This window comes from Protopterus annectens, chromosome 7.part0 (genome assembly GCF_019279795.1).
Source record: "Protopterus annectens isolate FY-2018-M chromosome 7.part0, PAN1.0, whole genome shotgun sequence".
Classification (NCBI taxonomy): Eukaryota; Metazoa; Chordata; order Ceratodontiformes; family Protopteridae; genus Protopterus; species Protopterus annectens.
The window spans coordinates 75,526,999-75,551,064 of NC_056739.1; the positions used below are offsets into that span (position 1 = coordinate 75,526,999).

A 24,066-nucleotide genomic window follows, 5' to 3' on the forward strand; every position below is an offset into this window, starting at 1 on the left:
AGGCGAGATACAACAACTTCACATCTAAGATTGATGCAGTAGTGCTCAGTATGAAGAACATTATCTATTTCTCATTGCAAGGGTTTAGCATGGGAGCTCATAACCTTAAATTGCCTTCAGATCTCTCAGGCAACACATTCACAACTGGAGGATGCAGTACAAAGTATTCAGTGCCATTTTACTTCATTAATGTTTTAGAAGTCTTCTGATTGAGCCACGGAACACTGCAACTAACACTTTTTCAGGCCCATCTTTTGCAATATACTGACTTTTCAGGTGCGTCTGACTTCTAGCATTCTGAATGTGCATCTGATTCTCTGAAAAACCCACACGGTCAATATGAATATGTTAGCATAACAGAGACTGCAACTCTGAAAGACACAGAAAATGTTGGTGCTTTTTAGTCATGCAATACCCAATGCAGTTTTTGGCTTAATTTTTAGTCTTCTTGTCAATGCAAAGTCTCTAAACAAAACCTCAGGCAAAGTACTTTATATTAACTGTCACCAGCACTACAGAACTCACCTTTGGAAGAATTATCACTGCAGCCATAGAATACATTTCCCTACAGTATGGACAGCTGTTCTTTAACAGAAGGGGCAGGTTGTAGAGTTATCACCTTTATAAATAATCCACTCATCTGTGATATTACTGGATCATTTCTGCTTCCTCTTTGTGAAACAGTATTTGTCTAGGGTAACTGTAAGAACTGAAATACAGTACATAATCATTTATCAACAGTTGTTATGTCTTCAGAGTTTCGTATAGCAATTAGGACAATCCAGTCCATCAGCAATACTTTGATATGCTGAATATAAAAGAACGGGCTAATACTAGTATTTCCAACAAGCAACAAGGACCAACATTCCAACCTGTATGAAACTGTCACAGACACCAGTTTCCTGGGGTTGCATATGCCTAGCAGCACTTGTGCAAAGCTTTTTACATATAGGTACTGGTTAGGTTTCTTTACCGCCCTGTCCAGTCCAACAGGACAGAGTTACTGACCATCAGTGCTAGCGTGTGACCCTGAAGCAAATGGAATGGGTGCCTATGTTTTAACTTGGAGTTTTTTTTCTGCAAGGTGAAATATCACATGCCAGATAGACAAAGACGGAACCAAGTGGGTTGTGGCATGCTTACAAGTATGTAGTGATGTAGTTACTAAGAACAATGTCATGGAAAGTTTCAACTAAAACTTCTGGTAGAAGTCTACCAGTCATATTTATGACTTCAGTTGTAAAACATTCTGAAGATGGGGTGTCTTTAGTATTCATTTGGTACAGTCTGCTGCTGTTAATCACGTGGCTATCATGCATGATCTCTGTCTGCAGAAAATTCACACATCTCTGCTGGTCTTCTTACATCCCATATACACTTTACACCTTTCATGGAATCTGTTAGCTGCCCATGTGCTCCTGGGTTATTCTCCACCGTCACCAGCATAACATCCAGAGGATTCTGTTGGGTGCCCATGTGCTCCTGGGTTATTCTCCACTGTCATATCATCCAGGTAGCACTGTATGTTAGGTATTCCTCTGAATATCCATCTGCTGGTTGCCACATGGCAGGTGCAGAAGCCATTCTGAAAAAAAAAACAATTATGCAGAAATCATCCTTAACTGGCATTAATAGTTAGAAATTTTCTTGAAGAATGATGCATTTCCATTTATCCATATGTCTATGCCAAGTCGATTTCTGTGACAGATTCCCTGAATTAAACCATTTCAGCTTCTTGGCAGAAATTGTGCCCCAACTCTGAAACCTCAACAGATAAAAAACTATAAAAGTTATTTAAAAAAAGTTAAAACACGACAGTTTTTCAGCAGACACTCCTCTTCACAATGGTGATATTAAGGTTATACAATGGTGATTTTATGCTAAAACAAAATGTATCATAATTATACAAACTGTTTAAATCTCTCAACGTAATTGAGAGCTGAACTATCAGTGTGAAATTTGTCTGTGCAGATGTGAACCAATTTGACAGATATCTGCATAATTATGATTTGCATGCTTACTTAAATCTAAACATAATGTTTAAATTGCACACACACATTGAAGAAGTGCTTTTATGACTTGAATAACTTGGGCTAGCTATACCTGAAGTGCTTTTACTGGCAATTTCCCAGTTGTACAATTGTGAATAATTGATTTAGTTTTTCTGGTATATCTTTAAAATCTGGCAAGTGTTTATTTACTGCATTGCTCTCTTGCTTAGGTTTCTTAGCTATAAATCTTAGTTCATTCTGAAGTATGCTACTTTACCCCCCCACCACCACCACCACCACCAAACCTTTCTGAATGCATTATTACATAACTGCCTGTTGTTGCCTTCGTGCTTACCCTAGGATCTCTGCTTTTCTCTTTTCCTAGTTGAACTCTACAGTTCCCTACAAAACGGTGTTTACAGGACTGCAATCAGTTTCTCTCAACATTTAAACAGAGTAGGTTGCACACACAAAAAAGCATTTGTTAAGCTTTCACTTACAGTGCTTTGTAATTAAGCAGGTCACCATATTGGTCAGCCATAGGGCTCTTTGTTTCTACTCAAGTGGTTGCCTCCTTCCCCTGTAACTGAAGTAAATTGACTCTTACATTACGAGCTGTAATACTTATAGCTTTAGGACACCTCAGGAAACCTTGTAAACTGCAATAGCCCCACTATGCTCAGGCTCTCTTTGCTCCCCTCCCTGCCCCCAATTCCCTCCTGTCCCCAGTACCTCTAAATTTATAGTACTATAGCCACTCCCCTACTTTCTAGATCCTATCTGCTTTCATCTGGGATAATTCCACCCACCCCCATTCTACTACCTACATTTTAATAGCACCTATTAGCTTTGATCTGGCATTCTCCCATCCCCCTTTCAGTACCTTTACCTCACCACACCATCACCTGGTGTTGCATCACCAGGTACAACAGTTCCTTATACTCCTCTTTACTACCCCTCTTGTTCACACCATACCTCCTTACCTTGTATGGAAACCAGTTTCTCGCAGGATTTCAGGTCCCAAAAGGCCATACTATCACCCCAGCTGTAAATCCTTCAACCTTCAACCATACTTACAGTACCAGATCCTATCCAACATCTTGTTCAGTCTTTCAACATATCAACCCCAGGCACATTAGCTCTAGATCCAAACACTACCACAAACTAATAAACAAATTCCTGAAGTTCATCACCAAGTATACACTCAACCTAACACTAAAGACAATGAAGTGTTACCACCTGGGTACAACATACACAGGCTGGATCGTGCTTCGAGGAAGGGGGGTGGGGTAGCTGTACTCTATAAATCTGAGTTGAATGTCACCATAGATGTAATACAACCTCCTCAGATTAATAACTCGAAGATTCTTGCCACCAAATTGCAACTTAATAAAAATAAATGTGTTATCTGTATGTACATTCCCCCAGGTAACAATATATCTACATTTGAAGATATCTTGCACTGGCTATCATGTCACTACGCCCAAGAAACCCTACTACTTGGAGACTTTAACATAGACTGGGGCACCTGTTCCTCAGAATCCCCAACCACCCATATTAACCTGCATGCATTTACACAAATCATATCCACCCCTACCAGGATAGGTAAACCCAACCAAAAAGAAAGTATACTTGACTGGGTACTCGGTCACCCCCAACTGTACACCTCTGGTACCCTCATTAATGGCCTAAGCGATCACCTTCTCACATATGTAATTAAGCACAAAACCATTAATTCCCAACAACCCTTACTCAGAAAGGTTAGAAACAATAAAAACTTTGACCCTGCCAAATTCCAACAAGAACTAAACTCATGCAATTGGTCTATTCTAAAACACCTCCCCTTACAGGAAGCAGTAGCATACTTTAACAACAAATTCCTTGAGATCCTTGATTTGCATGCACCAGTAACCAAGGCAAAAACTGCACCATGGCTTTCTATAGAGTCTAAACTCAAAATTACTCTTAGAAACAAAGCATGGGCTTTATGGCGTTCTAAAGACCCTCAAGATCACATTAAAAACAGGCAATCCAGGAACAAAACCAAAAAAATCTATTTTACAAGACAAAAAACAATACTACTGTAATTTACAGACAGTAAATCAAAATAACCCTCAGAAGTTTTGGGCAGGTTTAAATAATCTACTACATCCTGGACAAACTTCAACCCCAATCCCTGCTACTACTATTGATAAAACCCCTGAAGAGGTTTCTGATAGTTTTAACCAATTCTTTACTGAGACAATTCAAGTCCTAGCTAGCCAACTACCTCCTAGCTCCCCTGGTCCTGAAAGTAGCATCCCTAGAAACCTACTCGCGTTCAGCTTCCAACAAGTCGCCACTTCACTTATCCGTACCTTGATCAAAAAATTAAAACCCACTACACTTTCTGCTGATCAACTCCCTGCCGAGTACCTACAAAAATCAGCTGATGCTATTGCTTACCCAGTCTCAATGCTATTCAATCGAACCATAGTAGAAGCTAAAATTCCCACCATCTGGAAAATATCCTGTGTAATCCCACTTCACAAAGGAGGCAGCTCTACTGAATTCTCCAATTATAGCCAATAGCTATACTCTCTCCACTTGCAAAGATTATGGAAAAATGTATTCAGACAACTCATGCACCACCTAATCCAAAATCGCCTTATGGCAGACACTCAGCATGGCTTCCGTCCTCATCACAGCACTACTTCAGCCCTCCTAGCCTTTACTAACACCATAATCGCAACAATAATTATATATCCTCAGCCCTCTTTTTGGATCTTTCCAAGGCATTCGATATGGTTGATCACCAACTTTTAATCCACACCCTGCAAACATTCTGTCTAGATACTGGAGCCCTCCAATGGTTTCAATCCTACCTGAATGGTCGACAGCAGGCTGTCCTCTGGCAGAACAAACTCTCTAACCTTCTACTTAACACCCTTGGAGTACCACAAGGCTCTATACTAGGGCTCTTGCTGTTCTCCATCTTCATTAACTACGTTTATACTGTCATCCCAAAAGTCAGCTGTATCCAATATGCTGATGACTCTACTCCAATTTGCTCAGCCACATCTCCAGCAGAGTTATGGTCAGCTACTCAGACCACCTTTAATACAATAGAAAACTGGCTTTCTGAACATAGTCTGATCCTAAATCCCAAAAAAACTAAAATGCTGTTATTTTCACCAACACGTAGGTCTACCACTTTCACCTTTACCATAAAATCAAATGATGGCACAATAATCTCCCCTGACCCATCTACAAAACTATTAGGTGTCATCATAGACAATAATCTAAAATTTGACCTACATGTTAACCAAACTATCAAAACCATCAATAAAAAACTAGGGTCACTTTACAGAATAAAAGCCTTCCTAACCCCTCTAGCTAAAATTGCCATAGCTCGTTCTCACCTTCTTTCAACCCTTCTGTATGCATCCCCTCTACTCTCTAATTTAAACAAGACTGTCCTTAAACTCTCAATTTGCTACAACCACATTGCCAGGTTTGCCACTGGGCTGCCTTTTAGGATACATCATTGCATCAATCTAAATCAGCTTGGGTGGCTTGAACTACCCAGCCTAATCCAGTATAACCAACTGATTATGGCCTATAAAAACCTCTATAATCCAGACAATACTCCTGCACTCACCCCCTATAACAATTCTACACTGCTTCGATCCTCTAACAAACTACTAATTCAGACTAGCAAAATTAATAACACAGCCGGTGATTCTCTCCTTGCAAACTCTGGAAGTAGATCCTGGAACTCTCTTCCAGCTGATATTACCTTACTTTCCACCTTAGGTCAATTTAAAACTAGACTCAAACAACATTTGTCACTGGCTATGTCAATGTATCAAGCCTGGCTAACTCTCTCTCTAGAATGTGTAAAAATCTGTTAACCAGTTTACTGTGTAATTTAATTTAATCTTGACTTGTGCTCAGGATTAACTGTAACCTGTGAAACTTGTTTAACTTGCTTACTTATGTAATCTTTGTAAATAGTCTGTTTGTATTATGTAATGCTGTATCTGCTTACCCTCGGAGCTTTTCTCCCCGGGCCTCCGCTGAAAATGGACATGCATCCAGTCGGACTATCCCGGTCAACAAATGTAAAAATAAATAAATAAAATATTTAATGTAAAATTATGGTTTGTGTACATATTTAAAGTATAAATAAATGTAAATATCAACAAAACAATGCTACTTAGACATCAAGGTTCAGGGCAAAGGTTTTCCAGCATTGCATATGCTTTTATCTGATACCACAGAGTACAATATAAATACCTTCTGGTTCAGACAATTAATATACTTAATTTCTGGCATATATTCATATTATTTCTAAAAATTAATCCACATTTCATCTTGTACAGAGTACATAATTTCTCTAAGGAGCCATTCTTGACCTCTTTGGTGACTCGGCATGTGAATTACTGCCCATACAATGCATCTGGGTGGACAATACCAGAGATATTTACAGAAATATGAGTTTTGGCACTCTCCCATCTATTAAGAATACTGCAGCAGTGAAAGTAAGGACATAGTACAGTTGTGTAAAATCTTACTATATCGATAGATTTCCTTGCCTTCACTACTACAGTAGTCACTCCCTCCCTCCACCCCCCTAGTCTTTTATCTTCCTGGATATAAAATGTTACCTCTCAGGTTTCTTGGACTGTTTTCCTATGGTGCATTCAGTTCTGATTACAGTAGTCCATTTACGTCACCTTTATGCCCTAAGCTACGCAAGGAGGTTTGGGTGATGTTCAGCATATTTTAGACGCAACAAGTAGTCTTTGTTAGACTGGCCAGACATTCAGGCTTCCAAGGCAGGGAATCCCATCTGTTAAGAATACTGCAGCAGTGAAGGCAAGGACATCTACCATTACGGTACGAATTTACCTGACTACTTTTTTCTCCACGCCTTAGTGGATGAAAGGACTCAAAAAGCATCAAGCAAGTCTATCACAATGACAATGATGAGCTGTTCAGGGACAAACAGCTACACCTCACTATTACAGAATTCTACATCCTGCCTTGGTGGGGTGGAAGGAGACCACTGCCAAAAGGGACATGACTACAGTCAGCCTGCAGTAGACAGACAGGAGCACTCCTTGCCTGAATAGTCCACTCTAATTAGGACCCCAGATCGGAAACCTTTTCAGGTACTTTTGGTCAGACTATCTGCACTGCAGTAGGTAGTAATATGCGAGTACATTCTTGCTGACGTCCTAATAGGGAATGGCTGAGAATGTGCATGCTACTAAACAAAGCCAGGTATGGAGGCAATGTCATGGGTAAGGCAGTAAGGGTGAGACCCAGGCGGTACCCACCTCTCCACGCAAGGCTGGTAATGTGGCTACCTCAAGAGGGTGAGATGGTCAGTAGCAGTGAACTGGGACTTGAGCCAGAGCAGCTGAAAGGTACGAGACTTACCTTGGAAGATGATACTGCAAGGGGAGAGGTAGGTGATGGTCAGCCACAAGATGAGGTACCACCTGCAGAAAACTTCCTTAAGAAGGTGAGCTGGGAAGGGTCACCAGGATGGAGCTAAGGTAGACTCAGTTCTCAGAGCTTACTTTACTGGAAAATGAGACAGAGATAGCCAAAGAAGCTCTGGATACTTAAGGGCAGAGGGAGTTCATATACTGAGACAATGGATTGTTGTACATAGAATGGACCCTAGAAGGTGAGAGAGACAGAGAAGCAACACAGCAGCTGGTAGAACCCAGGGCTTACTGACTGGCAATTGTGGCCCCAACTCATGATATTCCTTTTGCAGGCCACATGAGCCTACCTTATCTGTAAATATCATTTGCATTTATAATTTTAAACAACAGCATGTACTGTCTCTACTTTGTTACACAGAGTTGTACATTGTACAGTATTCTACTCTTTGGTCTATGTATAATTTTCTATTTGGGAATTGCCTATGCTGCCCAGGTTGCGGCTGAAAAGGATCTTGCTGACCAGTCCATTTACCCCATTATCAAACAAATAAACAGCAAACTAAAAGATAGCTTATGCAGAATTTTTCTTGGCCTGGGATTTAAACGGCTGTAACAAGAACTAGCAGTGCCAGAAGGTTGTCAAAGCTGGAGATAATGCCAAGGCTACTTTGATGTCTTTGCCTGTTATTGAGGAACAGTTTCAGAAGGTCACTATGGATACTGTGGGACCTCTGAATACCCCATGTTCCACAGGTAATGAATATATCCTGGTGGACTATGCCATTTAATAGCTACTCAGAAGCTGCGGCTCTGTCTTCCATTGAAGTACAGAAGGTAGCAAACACTTGGCAAGATAATTTAAGCAGAGTAGGTCTTCCTAGGGAAATACTGAGGGGTACAGGAGAAACATTTTTAGAAGTTTCAGCAGAGAACAAACAATGTTTACATAAAACTCTATGACCCAGGTGACCCAAAGTTGTATTAGTGGACTTTGGTTTACATGAGGGGCCAGCAAGGAGAGATGGATGTGCCCATTCTAGGCATCACCTGAGGAGAGAGACAGTCCGTAGAGGGGAGCTGCTCTCATATGTAACAGCAAATGTGGAGAGAGGAGATACCAAGGAGTATGTTAGAAATGAAAAAAAAATCTCCCAGTGGAAGAAGTCAATGGCACAACCTCCTAGGACACTCACAGGTTCCTTGTTGAACCCAGCCTTACAACAGAGTCAGTCTGGGGGCCTTAGGAGACTGGTAGACCCAGAGATGAACAGCCAGTAAGAATGAAGCGAAAGGGAACAAAAAAATATATCTTTATACAAATGGTAGCTGAAAATGTACAGAGACTCTTCCATATATTTTTAGAAGTTTCAGTACAGGCCAAGTATAACGCTTGTATAGAATGGTAGCCTAGTACTGATTCAGTTTACTTCGAAGCACCATCATGCATATTCTTTTTTAGGTGTGTTTTTATGTTTGGTCTAAAGGTGAGTTCATTGTGATTATTCCTTAATTCAGGTGGGCAAAGCATTCCAAGCACCTGATGTTATTTTTGAGAAAGCGCTTTCACCACTATTAGATCTCTGGAGAACTAAAGTGTCTGATCAAATGTGGAACACAAGAGTATGGGACTGATCTTTAAAACCTTTTTGTTTTGGATGGGCACAATGGTTTGAATCAACTGTGCTCACTTATAATCAGATGACATAAAATTACAACTTTTCACCTGGAACAGGATTGTGACTGTCCTTTGCTGCTACCTGCAGTTTCTTAACAGAGTACAGCTTCAATCTGATAGTTGTTATGCACTCTTTTCCAAACAACTCGGTCTTACTTGTAACGTGCATAAAATTCAAACTCCATATTTTGCCTTCATATAGTATAATTACTTTGCCCATTAAAGATATTTTCTGGCCTATACAGGTCTTTAGTAAATCTGAATTATGTGATACGTGTGAAAACCATTTGTCAAATTTTTGCGCAGAAAAGAAACTTCTGTATTCAGTGATTCAGCTCCATTTAAATTTACTTCAGCCACTTGATTCAGCTCCATTTAAATTTACTTCAGCCACTCTAGAAGTAATCCAAGATCTGGTGTTATGTTGAGTCATACCATATATGTCCAAGCACACTCCATATTAAGGCTCATCTTTAGTCGGGCCTTTCTCGTTCCTTGCATCCACCACTTTGTACACATATTTCAACCTACATTTGTAATCCAACACTCGTTTACTTTTCAATTTCTTTTTTGCCATTCTTCCACTTATAGACTCTCAGTATAGCCCAGCATATGGTATGTTATATGTATCTTTTGTTTAAAACAGCACACAGCAGCTTTATACATTCTGACACACCAAAAATGTACTTGCGACAATTGATGGCAGTTTCCTTAGATGCTATTACTGGGTGATCAAATGTTAACTCAAGTCATTGGGGGAAATTCATGAAGGTATCATGACATGCTGCGGTCATCTTTTGGTACTCAGCAAAAGCCTTAACAGTGCTACAAGGAGATCTAGCATAAAGCCATGCTGATTGCTAAAGAGGCAGTCTGGGTGAGAGATGTATGCTAATTAGCCATGCCCCCCCCCCCCCAAAAAAAAAAAAAAAAACTGCCTCCAGGCTGGCATCTACACAGAGCAATTCAAAATAAATAAATATCACTTGGCTGTGGAGAATATCATGGTCAGTCTTGCCACACTGAGTTAGTGCACAAGGCCAAAAGGCCATGTTCAACTAGGGGGACTAGACAACAGGGATAACGCATCAGAAAGTGCTATAATGGCAATGACATCAGCACAGGGACCGGGGGTGGGGGCACAAGCCACAGCAATTTAGACATGCCATAAGGGCACTTCAGCTACTACAGAGATCAGGAGGTGGAGGGGGCCATGGCAGGACAGACAGGTACAGGGGCTATGGTGTGTGCGCGCGTGCGCTTTGTATGAGGGACAGCGACCGAGGGAGATACCAATGCCTGCATGAGTAGCAGCTTACTAACACTATGTGCAGATCAGCAATGATCTGCATGTCAGTGTACTAAGTGATACTCAGAGGCATGCAAATTAGCCAATAATGAGGTCGTTTCTTCATGTCTAACATGTTGCTGAATTGCAAAATATTGCATCATGGGAGCAGGGCCTTTTAACACAAACATGCTCATGCTAGACCTATTAATGAACATCCACAATTATCTTTTGTATGTTTCCACAATATATACCCCACACAAAACTTAATCTCAAGGCATCCAGCAAAAGAAGTCCAAATCAGCAATGATTCTATGCAACTTTGTTATATATTATCTGCAAAGCTATGGAGAGGATCATAATGGACCTCATAAATAAAGACATAGGGAATTTGCAGACTTTGGATCCAACCCAGTTTGGCTTTGTCAAAGGCAGATCATGCCTTTTAAACTTGGTTGACTTTTTCGAAACAGTCACCAAAGCCATTGATGAGGGAAAGGCAGTCCATACAGCCTACCTCGATCTGGCGAAGGCCTTCGACACAATACCCCACTCGGGTATCATTGAAAAACTCATCAGCTTAAATGTTAACCCATACATCACAAGATGGGTTGCAAACTGGCTGAGTGACACAACCCACAGGGTCAGAGTTGCTGGCGCCATGTCAGACTCAAAGCCTGTCACAAGTGGTGTCCCACAGGGCTCAGTCCTGGGCCCACTCTTGTTTGGCATCTACTTTTCCGAAGTACAAGCAAACACAGGAGGGTTATGGCTGACAAAGTTTGCAGATGACTGCAAACTGGGCGCCGTAGTCGAAAACACATCCGACACAGATATCCTTCAGAAGGGCCTCACAGAAACGGATGACCGGTGCCAGAGCCATGGCCTAAAGTTAAATGCCAAAAAATGCATAGTCATACCCTTCAGGAAAAACAAGGTTACCCCTAGCTACCATATAGGTGGTAATCCTCTGAGCACAGAAGAAGTTATCAGGGACCTGGGGACCCAGGTTGACAGTAGCCTGTCATTCGATACCCATGTAGCTAAAGTAGTTAGGAAGACCTTCTACATTGCCCACCTTATCATGAAGGGATTCACATCTAGATCAAGGGAGGTCATAGTCTCCCTATACTCATCACTCATCAGACCAATGATTGAGTACAATGCCCCATTCGAATGTATCTGACCCGACACTTGCAGCAGCTGGAGAGGCCACAAAAGTTCCTCACCAAAAGGATAAAGGGTCTCAAAAATCTGTCCTATGCTGCCCGACTGAAAGAACTCCAGCTCTATTCAGTCGCACCGCTTGCTCAGAGGTGACCTTTGCCTGACATACAAGGCCATGTCTAACCCAGATTTGATGAATATGCTTCACCTCAAAAATCTAGATCCATCAGAGCCACAAGGGCGGGAGACTTAAACCTCGACACGGCTATTAATAGGACGTGCTGGAGGGATAGATTCATCACCCAAAGACTCCCTATGCTGTGGAACAAAATCCCGGTATATGTGAGGCAGAGCACCTCGCTGGCCTTGTTCAAGAGAAATCTTGACCAATGGATGGGAGATCGCAGATATACTCCAGGGATTACCTCAGTGTCACTGCTAGACAGAGGCACAGCAAAACAATGGGTATAGTTCCCCATACAAAAGGGGTGGCGTAAGCCACAAAACTATGGGCTAGGCTTATAAATGCCCTCGGGCAGATAGCCTAGTATGAACCTATGAACCTATAAACGAGGATACTTTCATGTTTCACTTAATTCCTCTTATGGAACAGAAAATATACACAAAGGTTTCAGATTCACATTTTATGTAAAGTCACAACAATCTCTCTGAACTGTTTTTCCCCTAGCTAGTTTGGCCACTGCCACTAAACTGTGCAACTGTCTTAAATTTCCGCACATAGTACCCTACAACTTGTATCTCACTGTAGAACTGTCTTTAGCTACTGAATATAGTTCTATTCTCTCAATAAATATTACTCGGTCTTCTATGACACCACCAAGAAATATCCAGGGAATTGTAATGGTTCGGCTTGCATAGGCCCTAGGTCCGATAGCCTAGTACCAGCTATGAACCTATAACACCTCTATCACACTCACCCATATTAAAACTGCATCCATATACACTTCCCTTTAGGCCTTCCTACTACAAGAAAATGCGCAAAATCACTTCTTTTATACAATGGAGGATAAAAAAATGGGTATTTCCCGACTGTCCCTTTTTCATATGGACAGCCAATTATCACCCATTTATTTTCACACACAAATTTATTATTTATTTATTTAACATTTGTTTACCAGGAAAGTCCGACTTGGAACGAGACAATTTTCAGTGGAGGCCCGGGGAGAAACGTCTCAGATGCATATCTTTGTAACTTGCATTTACATTTTAACAGTGAAAGCTGGTTTACTTGCACAAATCTGATACGTATTTAAATATCTATGTAAATACTTTTGTGAAACTGTGAAACAGAATTACTCTCAAATGGGATACTCTCTTTTCCCTGAGGAGATGCAACTGGTGAAAGGAATGATTAGAAATAAGGAAGGAGAGTTTGCCCTGCTGCAGAAAACACTCATTTTGTACTATTATAATAATTTTAAATCTAAAAACAAAATCTGTATCATGCTTTTATGTTACAACACACAGGATATTAACATTACAGACCAGACACCTAACAGTTTCTTTGTTTACCAGTTCATAAAAATCACTCCGCTCATTTGGTTCAGAAACTGATAAGAAACTTAGCCCTTCTAACACAGTTATTGTTTACTGACATTAAATTGACAGCCTACATTCTTAAATGAAAATCACTTAATAAGCTTCCTTAAATAAAAACAGTTTTATGTAAGAAACTCGTTTATTAAAACACTGCAAACAAATCGTTTAAAAGGCAATTTTACAGTCACTCTGCTCATCTGTTTCACCATCTAATGAACAAACTTCACCTTTTAACATGAAAATATTACTGTATACTGTCACTGAACTGATAAAACTGCACTCTTAAATGAAAATCATTTAAGATGTGTTAAGTATTACCACTGCAGTCAACAATTAAATCTCTTTGAAGGATAATTTCTAGAATTATTGCTTTCTAATAGTCTGCACAGTTTAACTGAAAATAAACTCACTTACTAGTGCCCCAAATCATACTATCCAAGTTGTTTCATACCATTGTTTTGCCTTTTATTTTACTATGGTTACTATGGACACTTACAGCCCAGTTTTTATAACAGCTTACAGTAGATTAGGGAGTTGTGAATTAACAGCGTACATTTTTTCTTGCCTGTTGCAACACAACTTTTCACCCTTCAGATAGATCTTTTGCCTTCCCAAAACAGAAAGTTACTGTACATGATTTAAATCTCACATTTGCAAACCATGGCATAGCACTGGAAAAATTGTAATACCAGAGTAAGAGTTACTGAACAAACACCATTTCCTTAATAGCAAGAGTAATAATGACATGCCTGCGCGCGCGCGTGCACACACACACACACACACACACACACACCCCTCTACATAGTTATACATTTGAAGAGAGGGTAGCCTCAGCTGCTGTTTTACAATATGGTGCATTCAAAGATCTGCACTGATATATCAGGGACAAAAACTACCAGTTCTGGGACACTTCTTAACTTATTTTGCATTATTTTCCTTAAAAGTTGTTACATAAGGGCAATTTGCGTTTGTATATCTGATAAGATGTACTGCCAGCCATGCCAGGAGAAGTAGGGCAGTGGATATATAACTTAAGCCAGCATAGCTAGCTGGAATTTTGTAAATAATTATATGTCATTTGTATATCAAACTAATTTGTACAGATACTCGTGCTGAAAATGTATTTGTGAGGTTTAACTGTGGTGTGAACACAGGTGGGAAGCAGTGGGTCAATGTATTAAACAGAAAACATTTTTATCGATTGAAACACTGTGGCCCTATGGAGGTTGAAACCATCTAGTGGCACTGCCTGCTTTAAAGACTTTGTGTTTAACTTGTAAACAAATCTGCGTCTTCTTTAACAGGAACCTTTTTAAAAATATAGTATGCAATCTGGGAACTGAAAAGTTTTTAATTGGCATACCTCTCAACCTCTTAATTCTGGACAAGGTCTAAAATAATGGTGGAACAAAGGTCCAAAAATATGGACACATTTTAAATACTGCTTTTAGCAGTTACAACACACAGGATATTAACATATGTCATTCAAATTAATTATAAAATGAGCAAGTTGCCAGAACAACAAGATTTGTGTTGGCATGCATGTTCTGAAAAGATATGAATTCTGAAAATCAGATACAGGTTATTGCATACCTCTCAAGTGTACCTCATTTGGGTCTTAAAAAGTTCATGTTCCTCAAAGTTCCACACTGAAAGGGTCTGTCACACATTCAGTGTTAGTAATTTTTTTAAGTGAAATCCATAGTAAATAGAAATGAATCATATTAATTCATTATAGGATCTTCTTTACAAGTAAAACCAGCATATTTTAACCACCCTATGACCACCCTCCTTGAAGTTAGCCATTAGTATGTGTTCCACATTTTGGGCATTTGTTCTACATTATGAGGGTTTGTGTTACTCATTTTGAAGACAGAAGGTTGAGAGCTATGTAACTTCAATCCTTAATAATTATGAAGAACAAAAAAGAAGTTATGTTCCGTGTTTGTTGTCCTTCATCTCGCCTTCCTTCTGTTTGGGTTTGGAGCCGAACTTGGCTCTGACTCTGCCACATACTATAACTCGAAAAGTCTTTACTGGCTCGAGGTTAACCCCCCATCCCAACATGCCTAGCAGTAGCTACCCAGATCTCATTTGTGATAACCAACCACTAGACAAAACAGGTAAAACAAGAATCAATTTACCAAAAGTTATCATAGCAGATAATCCCCTTGTAACAGGAAGGAGGCAAAACAAGGGAGGGGACAAAGACTACATCCAAGTAGCTGGAGTGGCCAGCAGAAACTCGGTCAGCGTAGCCAAAAGAAAGGAAATCCTCTCGATAATCCATGAAGGGGGAAGGAGGGAGGGACGCAAGAAGGAAGGTGAGATGAAGGACAACAAATATGGAACATTATGGTAAGAACATAACATCTTTATGTTATATTGTCCCTATCTCGCCTTTCTTCTGTTTGGGACAGCATCTCCAGCACCTAAATCCTGGATGGCTCACTGGAAGAAACTCTTCAGGACCGTGGAACCAAAGGATGCCATGTTCCGGGAGGCAACGTCCACTTTGTAATGAGTAATGAAGGTACGGGGGTTAGCCCATGTTGCTGCCGCACAGATAGAATTTAGAGGTAATCTACCTTGAAAAGTGATAAAGGTTGCTAAACACCTAGTCGAGTGTCCTCTAATCTTTCCTGGGATTTTCATGTTGCGTGACTCAAATATATGTGATGGTGTTCGAAAGCCACTTTGACAAGGTTACTTTTGAAACCTGAGAACCTTACTTCTTCTCTGAAAAGGATATAAATAATTAGTCTAATTTTCTAATGTCCTTGGTTCGATGTAAATAAAAGTGAAGCTGCCTATGAACATCCAATTGATGGAGCTTATACTCTGCCTTGTTGCCATAATTGGGGAAGAAAACAAGGAAGTTCAATGGACTGATTCAAATTGTACTCTGAACATACTTTTGGCAAAAAGGAAGGATTAGTTCTGAAAGAGACTCTTTCTTTGTGGAAAATTAAATAAGGAGGGCGAATGGAAAGTACCTGTAACTCTGAAACCCGTCTGGCTGATGTAATGGCAATAAAGAAAAGGGTTTTCCACCACAAAATCTTTAGAGGACAAAAAGAAGCTGGCTCAAAGGGGGGGGGGATTAGAGCTGCTAAAACTAAATTTAAATCTCACAGAGGGGGAGGTTCTCTTATTGAGGGTCTTAGTAAGAAAGTACCTTGTACGAAGGCCTTGCAAAGTTTATGTTACATGACATTAGAACCCAAGAGTTCTGTGTGAAAATTGGAAATGGCAGCCAGTTGCACCCGAATTGTAGCTGCAGCTGCTCCTCGTTCAAACGTTTCAGCCAAAAAAATCAAGAATCTTTGAAATAGGTGCAGTAAAGAGATCAAGCTCATTCTTTTTTGCCCAATAAGAGAACCTCTTCCATTTACTAGCATAACGTTTCCTGGTAGTTGGTCTGTGAGAAGAAACTAAAATGTGTTGAACCGCAGGAGAGAATTCTGCAAGTGGAGAAACCAAGCTGTCAGCTTGAGAGTTTGTATGGAGGGGTGGGGAGCAACTGACTGATGTGTCAGGAGGTCTGGAAATGGGTCCAGAATCCAAGGCTCCTCTTGCAGGTGATGCCAAAGGAATGGAAACCATATCTGACGAGACCAGTAAGGGGCAATAAGGAACAATTTGCAACCCAACAATTTTGCTTTCTGAAGAACTTTGGGAATTAGAGGAAATGGGGGGGGGGGGCATAAAGCAGTCCCAGGGGCCAATCATGAACAAGTGCATCCCTGGGTGACTGTCCCGGTGGTGGGAATAGGGCGCAGTAGACGCTGCATTTTTTTGTTTAGGGGAGTGGCAAAGAGATCACAGCATGGCTGGCCCCATCTGCGAAAAATCAGATTTGCAATTTCCTGTTTCAGGGACCACTCGTGAGGCATAAGTAATGCCTTGCTGAGTTTGTCCACTATCACGGTGGATTTCCCCGGGATGTGCATCGCGATCAGAAAACATTGGGAAGACATCACCCATTGCCATACTCATAGAGCCTCCCGACAAAAGGGGTAAGACTTGGTCCGTCCTGTTTGTTGATATACCACACAACTGACATATTGTTAGTCTGTACTGCTATAGTCCCTGAAGGAAGATAGTGCTGAAGTACTTGCAACACCAACAGCACCACCCTCATCTCCAGGACACTGATGTGCAAATGGTACTCGTGTGGTTGCCAGGTCCCTTGAACAGTCTGTCCCAGATAATGTTCCCCCCACCCCATCTGAGACACATCCGTAGTGACTGTGGCTACCAGCTGGGGGTCAGGAACAGTCTGCCTAGGGTGACCTGGGGAGAGTAGAGCCACCACTGCAGATCTCTCCTGCTGGCCTCTGTTAATGAAATCAGGTGTGACACTGGTAGATCCTGGAATGACCATTGAGTGAAAAGGAGCCACTGCAGAATTCTCATATGGAAGCATGGCATAGGGACCAGAGTAATTGCTGCCGCCACAGAACCCAAGACCTTCAGTACGTACCATGCCTGCATTTACTTTTTTGTCATGAGTACAGAGACTTGTTCATGAATGGTAGAGACCCTTTCTTGAGAAGTCTCGCTATCATGTCTCTTGTATTTAATTCTGCCCCTATAAATGTAACACACTGACAAGACAAGGCAGATTTTACATAATTTATGGTGCTGCCTAGTTGTGCACAAGTGTGAATTGTGTGGTCCCGCCCCTTTATCAGGTGATGCTCAGTGGTGGCAGTAAGGAGCAAGTCATCTAGGTATGGATACACCTGGAATCCTAGACATCTCAGGTGAGCCGTAATTACTGTCAAGCATTTGGTGAACACCCTGGGGGCTGTGGTGAGACCAAAGGGCACAGCTCTGAAATGATAATGACAGGCTCCCAGCCGGAAGTGTAGATATTACACATCCTGGAGATCGACAGAGCACATCCAACTGTCCTGACCCAAAAAGGGGAGAATGGACAGCAGTGTCACCATCCGGAACTTCACTTTCCTGACTAAACAAATCAGTCTGCCGAGATCCAAAATGGGCCTCCAGTCCCATCTCTTTTGGAATTAAAAAAGAACCTTGAGTAAGTTCCGGACACAATTTGGTCTGTGGGGACTTCCTGGATGGCTCTTTTGTAGTAACCTTCATACTTTTAGGTATGCCTGATCCCGAAGACTGGGTGGAACCATCTGGGATCAATTGTTGTGCTCTTTTGGGGGTGTTTGGGAGAAGGGAATTTTGTAACCACTGGATATTATGGACTGTACCCACACATCTTCTGTTATCTGCCAGGCTTTTGGGTACTGTGATAATATGCCATCGACTGCCTCCAGGGGTGGACAGCCAGGCAACCCATTAGGGATGCTGAAAGGGCCTAGCAGAGAAAGTATCCCTGTCGCCCTGCTGCAGACCCCCCCCTCCTGCGAGACCGGCATCTTCCATTATTTCCCCCTCTGCCCCTGGGGGAATTTTCTCCATGTGTGTCAGGCAAAGCTCCCTGGGATTTCCAGAACCACATCTTACCACTCTTCTGACCTTTGGGGTAAGGTCCTGAAGGAGTGGAAAAACGTTCTCCCACGGCAGAGAGTTTTACCATCTCACTCACACCTGGTAAGAGTCTCTTTTACTTGAGGCCCGAACAAAGATTAGCCATCAAAGGGGACGTTTGTAAAGGAGGACTTGAAGTGCTCCGCAAATTGACAGACACATAAAAGAGGGTCTCCGCAGAGCAACTCCTGTGCCTGCAGCCCTACTCACTCATCTGCTGACTAAGAAATCAGGTGCATGGAGGAGTTAATGATAGTGGTAAAGGTCACAAGCTGGTTAAGTCTTGTTCGCTGCTCGCTCAGCTGTAGGATCCTGAAGGATATCTCCTAACACCTTGAGGAGATCCCTCTGAAGTCTTATAAAGTGTGATAAGTAGTTCAGTGACCTGAATGTAAAGGTCGCTAACGAAAACATACACTTCCCATACCTGTCCATTGTGCGGGACTCCTTCTTAGGCAGATGGACAGAAAAGGAAGTTTCTGCTAGTTCCTTCTTGGTGGTGGCATCAACAGGCACTCCTTTTGAAAGAAATGGTTTGTCTTCAGGGGCAGTTATAAATTTATTGGGCCTTCGCGGAACTGGTTCCATGGTTTTTGGAGACCTCCATGCCTTGTGACTCACTACAGCTAAAAGTGGGTTAAAAGGCGGAGACACCCAAGAGGTGGAAGGTCGGGAACCAAAAGCTTCCAGGTACACAGACATCCTCAGAAGGGACAAGGGACTTCCAGTTACCCCGACTAAGGATTTCCAAGATGTCTGAAAAAGAGATATCCTCAAAGGTGCCAATGGAGCCGAGGGTGGAGAAGTCTCAGCAGACAGCACACTCCTCACCTCGAAGGGACTATGGTCACAGACGGAGAGAGACTCCGGCTCTAAAAACCTGGAAACCCCTTCCTAACAGAGGGCGATGGCTCCAAGGCTGATGTAGGAGCCAAGCTCAACTGCGCCGAAGCACAGAAAGGGGGGGGGTCGGACAAGGGTCCAATGCCACCCCCCCCCCTGAGCCGACGAGAGAGCATCGGCCCCTCAGACCTCTCGACAGACCGAGGTATTGAGGAGATCGGAGTGGTGGGCGTAACAGATAAACCTAGGTCAGAACCGGTGGTTCCACCACCACAACTTCCACGCACTCAGGCTCAGAACTGGATACAATCGGAGGAGGAATCGATGAAAGTAAGGTTGGGCAGATGGCACCACTTCTTTCTGGGCTGGGCTCGACAATTTAGCAAATATCGGTGTCTTGAGCAGCCTCTTCACCACCATCTCCACATCATCATCCGAAAGGCTCCTGGATGACCGAGAGGAGAAGAAGACCAGTGACTACCTGCCACAGATTGTAAAATAGGAGACTGTGGAACAGATCTCACCAGCTCCAAGGAGGGGGGCCTAGATCTTTTGAGCCCGGGATGGCTCAGAGACTGCTGATGGAGCTGCCGGAGAGAGAGTCTTATCGGAGCCAACTGTCCACTCCGAGGGCTCGGAAGAAAACTTATCTTAAGATTTGGTCGGCACCAAGGACGGAGCCGACGAAGATGCCGGTTTATCATCTTTTTTTTTTTTTTGCAGGCTGAGTTTCTCCAAACGCAGCTTCAAAAGGGGTTTTTAATAAACCTCGTAGAATAAGCTTGCTTCATCTCTCCTGCAGGACTCGTGTACTAAAACCATGACAAATGGAACACGAGTCCTGCAGGTGAACAGCCCCTAAACAGTACACACACACAAAAAAGAGAGAGAGAAGAGGAGGTAGCGTCCAAGTTAAACGGCTACTTCCCCTAAGGAAAGAAGAGCCTCTAACTAAAGCAGCTTCTCCTGAAAGTAGAAAGGAGGAGCAGAAAAAGGGGAAAGCCCTCTAACTTAAACGGGCTGCAGACAGGGATCACAAAGGCAGGGGAAGCACACAGAAACAACGGCCACAACAAAGCAATAACAAGCAGCCAAAGATTGAGGGGGGGGGGGGTAGTAGTATATAAGAAAGGTTAGACCAACACTACCAACATACATATCAGAAAACTGTCACAATATTCATAATCTAGCACAAGGAAAAAAAAAACCTACTTAGCCTGAACCAACAGAGGACAATGGCATGTTGGGATGGGGGTTAGCCTCGAGCCATTAAAGACTTTGAGCTGTAGTATATGGCCGAGTCATTGCTAGCGTTGCCGCCTTTTCAAATGCACAAAGTGGGACTTTTTTGTACAAACGTCAGATTTTGCAACGCAAAAACATACCCACAACCAGTACAAAGGACAGAACTTCAAATTTTTGCCTAAATAAATGCTTATTCTTGTAGCATTTTAGTTGCTTACGCCGTTTTTTATAACATTTAGGAGTTTCAGAAACAAAATAACTTTTTATGCAACTATTACATAAAATATAGGAAATTTGTTTGTCCTAATATCTCAGGGCATATACCGTTTTTTTTCAAATTTTTTGCAAGACACAACTGCCCAAAGAGGGACTCTCCCTCGCAAAGTGGGACAGGGTGGTAACCCTAGTCAGAGCAGTGCTCATCTCCGAAACCAAACAGAAAGGAAGGAAGGCGAGATAGGGACGACATAACAACTAAAATAGGGGGCAAAAATCTGGACAGTTGACAGATACACTAGTTAAATTTTAAAGCGAGTAGAACTTGGACAACTTAGATACGACTGCGGGGCTAAAAGGGAGCATTCTTGGAATGCAGATGGGGGCACATAAATAAGGCAAAATGGAAAAACAAATACTAAAAGCATTCTTGGAATGCAGATGGGGGCACATAAATAAGGCAAAATGGAAAAACAAATACTAAAAGCATTCTTGGAATGCAGATGGGGGCACATAAATAAGGCAAAATGGAAAAACAAATACTAACTGTAAATACTAGATGCATGACGCAGTATAACAAGGAACACCTCTCAAACGTCCTTGATTTTGGCTCAGACGTTTACTCTGCCTCTACTAAAACTGGCTAAGAAAAGGTTGCGTGTATAACCTCAAATAAATAAAGACGATAATCATTATCAGACTTACAGTTAAAAGAAATCACACGCTCGTATTCTATGAGCTTACGAAGATGACGGTGCTAACATTTTAAGAAGTGTCATGTCCCTATGGTGTACAATAAACGGTCGTAACAACAAAAAGGGGAAATCTGCAAAACCCGTTTGTTCTAGTACAACTTTTAGAACTCCTGGATTTACAAATAAATGCTTCATCAACTGAAAAAAATGAAGTACCAAAAGAAGATAATAATGGCTATCAGTGACACGTGCACTAACACGCCCCTTTCGTGAAATCAGAGTGAAGGGACGGAGCAAGATGTCTCCTAATGTACACAAACTACAGAGGTGGAACTATGAGGGTTACCTTACGCCAAACCTGGCTGAATCTTCCTGTACCAAGGAGTTAGCTGTTAGCTCTTCTACAGCACTGTTGTTGAATACTATTTCTACATCAGTGCGCCGAGAACACCGTTCTATCCGGTTGTTGCGTGGTGTACCACTTTGAGAAACTCCCCTCTTTTTTCCGTGCTGCCGCTCTTCCCTCTGAGGGCGTGCCTTGTCTGTCCATTGACAAGCCAAGTTAGGACCTCTTTGGGCTAAGGGGTGTACTGAAATGGTGTGCAGTATACAGTAAAATAATGCAGTACTGTCTTACTCTTCAACCTTTACCCCCAGAAATAATCAAGAGCATGTTTTAAAACAATAATGTAATGTTAACGTGAGAAGTCGGTAGACAAAGAGGACGTGCATTAGCATCCGTTTATGAAGTAAAGCAGATCTGTAGCTCTAAATACCGTCATTGTTATTTAAGTGTAGTACACCGCCTTTTCTTTCCAAATCCCTACTTTTAGCAGGGACGAGCAAAATTTTGAGACAAAGTCAGGAACAGTTGAGAGGTATCATGATGTTTTATGTTGTCTGTAGTCGGTCCACAACAGAAGTAGACGCCACGGTTGAAATCCCGGGCCCGCAGTATTAAGTATTTGTATGTTTGCCTTACTTTCGTTTGTCTCTATATTTACATCTATTCTTAATTTGTTTATTTTCTAAGTATAATAATAGGGTCAAGCCATGGGACTGCCTTGGTGTGGTCGAAAAATCAAGTTTCCTAAACGGTACATGTAAATGTCAGGAGCCAACCTAGGAGAGTGGGTTACCATCTTTCTCCCAGGATTTGTCAAGCCCAACCTGCAGTAAAACTGTTGTGTGGTGAAGGGATAGCAAGTTTGCTTATGACTGCTAAGCTGCAATGATGCATTAAAGCATGTATGGAAGTGTGTGCACACATACTAGCTCATACATCTAAACTGTACATATTTTTCATAAAGTTGTGGTTTTCTGGAAATTTAGTGGCAAATCATTAAATATTGAAGTTAGAAAATGACAGGCATTTGAATTTCAGACTTCATACCCTTCAGAAAATGCAACCTGTTATAACTTTCTAAGTTTGTAAGAACAATATTTAAAAATTGTTCCTATTTTTGGGCCTTTGTCCCTTTTATTTATAGCTTTATCCAGATTTCTTGCTCTAAGAGATTGAGCGGTACGACCAGATGTTGAAAGCATATCATGGCTCTCAAATTGTCAGTGTACATGTCAGCCATCAGGGAGGGAGCAGAAAAAAACTGTTTTCTCTCTAGATAAATGTCCTCCTGAAATTGCTTCTCATCATGGCAAGGAAAGAATGGGCTGATTATTTGTGGGGAGGGATAGTGGTTGGCATGCAGAGGGAGCCAAGTATTTTTGCAAGGGGGCAAGCCCCACCATGGACCACGGACCACTTAACTTTTCTATACTGAGTCTGTGATTGCACTACTGTGAGAGAAAACAAACTTCCCAGTAAAGTGCACAGAGGTATTGTACTGGGATCCCTGGCAACTGTGAAGAACTGTCATCCCTACGATACGCAATAGCAAACACTGCCAGTACCACATTCTACACCAAAGTAAACATATCCCTTCTGTACAACTGAATGGCCAGAGAGTAACTGAATGAAAATTGCATGAAAAAATGTAGTTTATTTAACATAACATATGACAAGAATGCCACATGACAGAGTTTACAAACAAGAATCTACATAAAGCCTACTGCAAAGCATATTGTGACATCTTTCATAATTGAAACTCAATAAACTTAATGACATGCCAATAATGCTGCAACACCTTTTTATTTAACATCAGCTGAAAAACTACTTCAGCATAACCCAACACAACTGGGAAAAAAAGTAATTCACAAATTCTTTTACACAGGTGCAACATATGTATGACAAATTGGTAGAATAATAAACGGTAATATGGGAAAGTATACCTGATACACAGTTACTAAGTATAATCAAATGGCCAGAGGATGAAGGGGGTAGTGGATCCCCACACATGCACAGAATTCTAAATATTCCGATAACAGTAACAATATTCTAAACTGTAAGGGGGTTGCATACACATGCACA

General features: G+C 41.7%; 1 protein-coding gene across 2 annotated transcripts in view; it reads right to left on the reverse strand.

Annotated features, from left to right (window-relative positions):
* The window catches only part of OARD1 (O-acyl-ADP-ribose deacylase 1), a 360,480-nt gene extending 338,326 nt beyond the window's left edge, over positions 1 to 22,154 (reverse strand). Inside the window, exons 1-2 of one of the 2 annotated variants that reach the window (XM_044076494.1) lie at positions 21,985 to 22,154; positions 526 to 1,585 (exon numbers count right to left, since the gene is read on the reverse strand). The gene's annotated coding sequence lies outside the window, so the exon portion shown is untranslated. The remainder of the gene's footprint in view (positions 1 to 525; positions 1,586 to 21,984) is intronic. The other variant, XM_044076493.1, reaches the window with a different exon arrangement.
* Between the last annotated feature and the right edge of the window lie 1,912 nt (positions 22,155 to 24,066).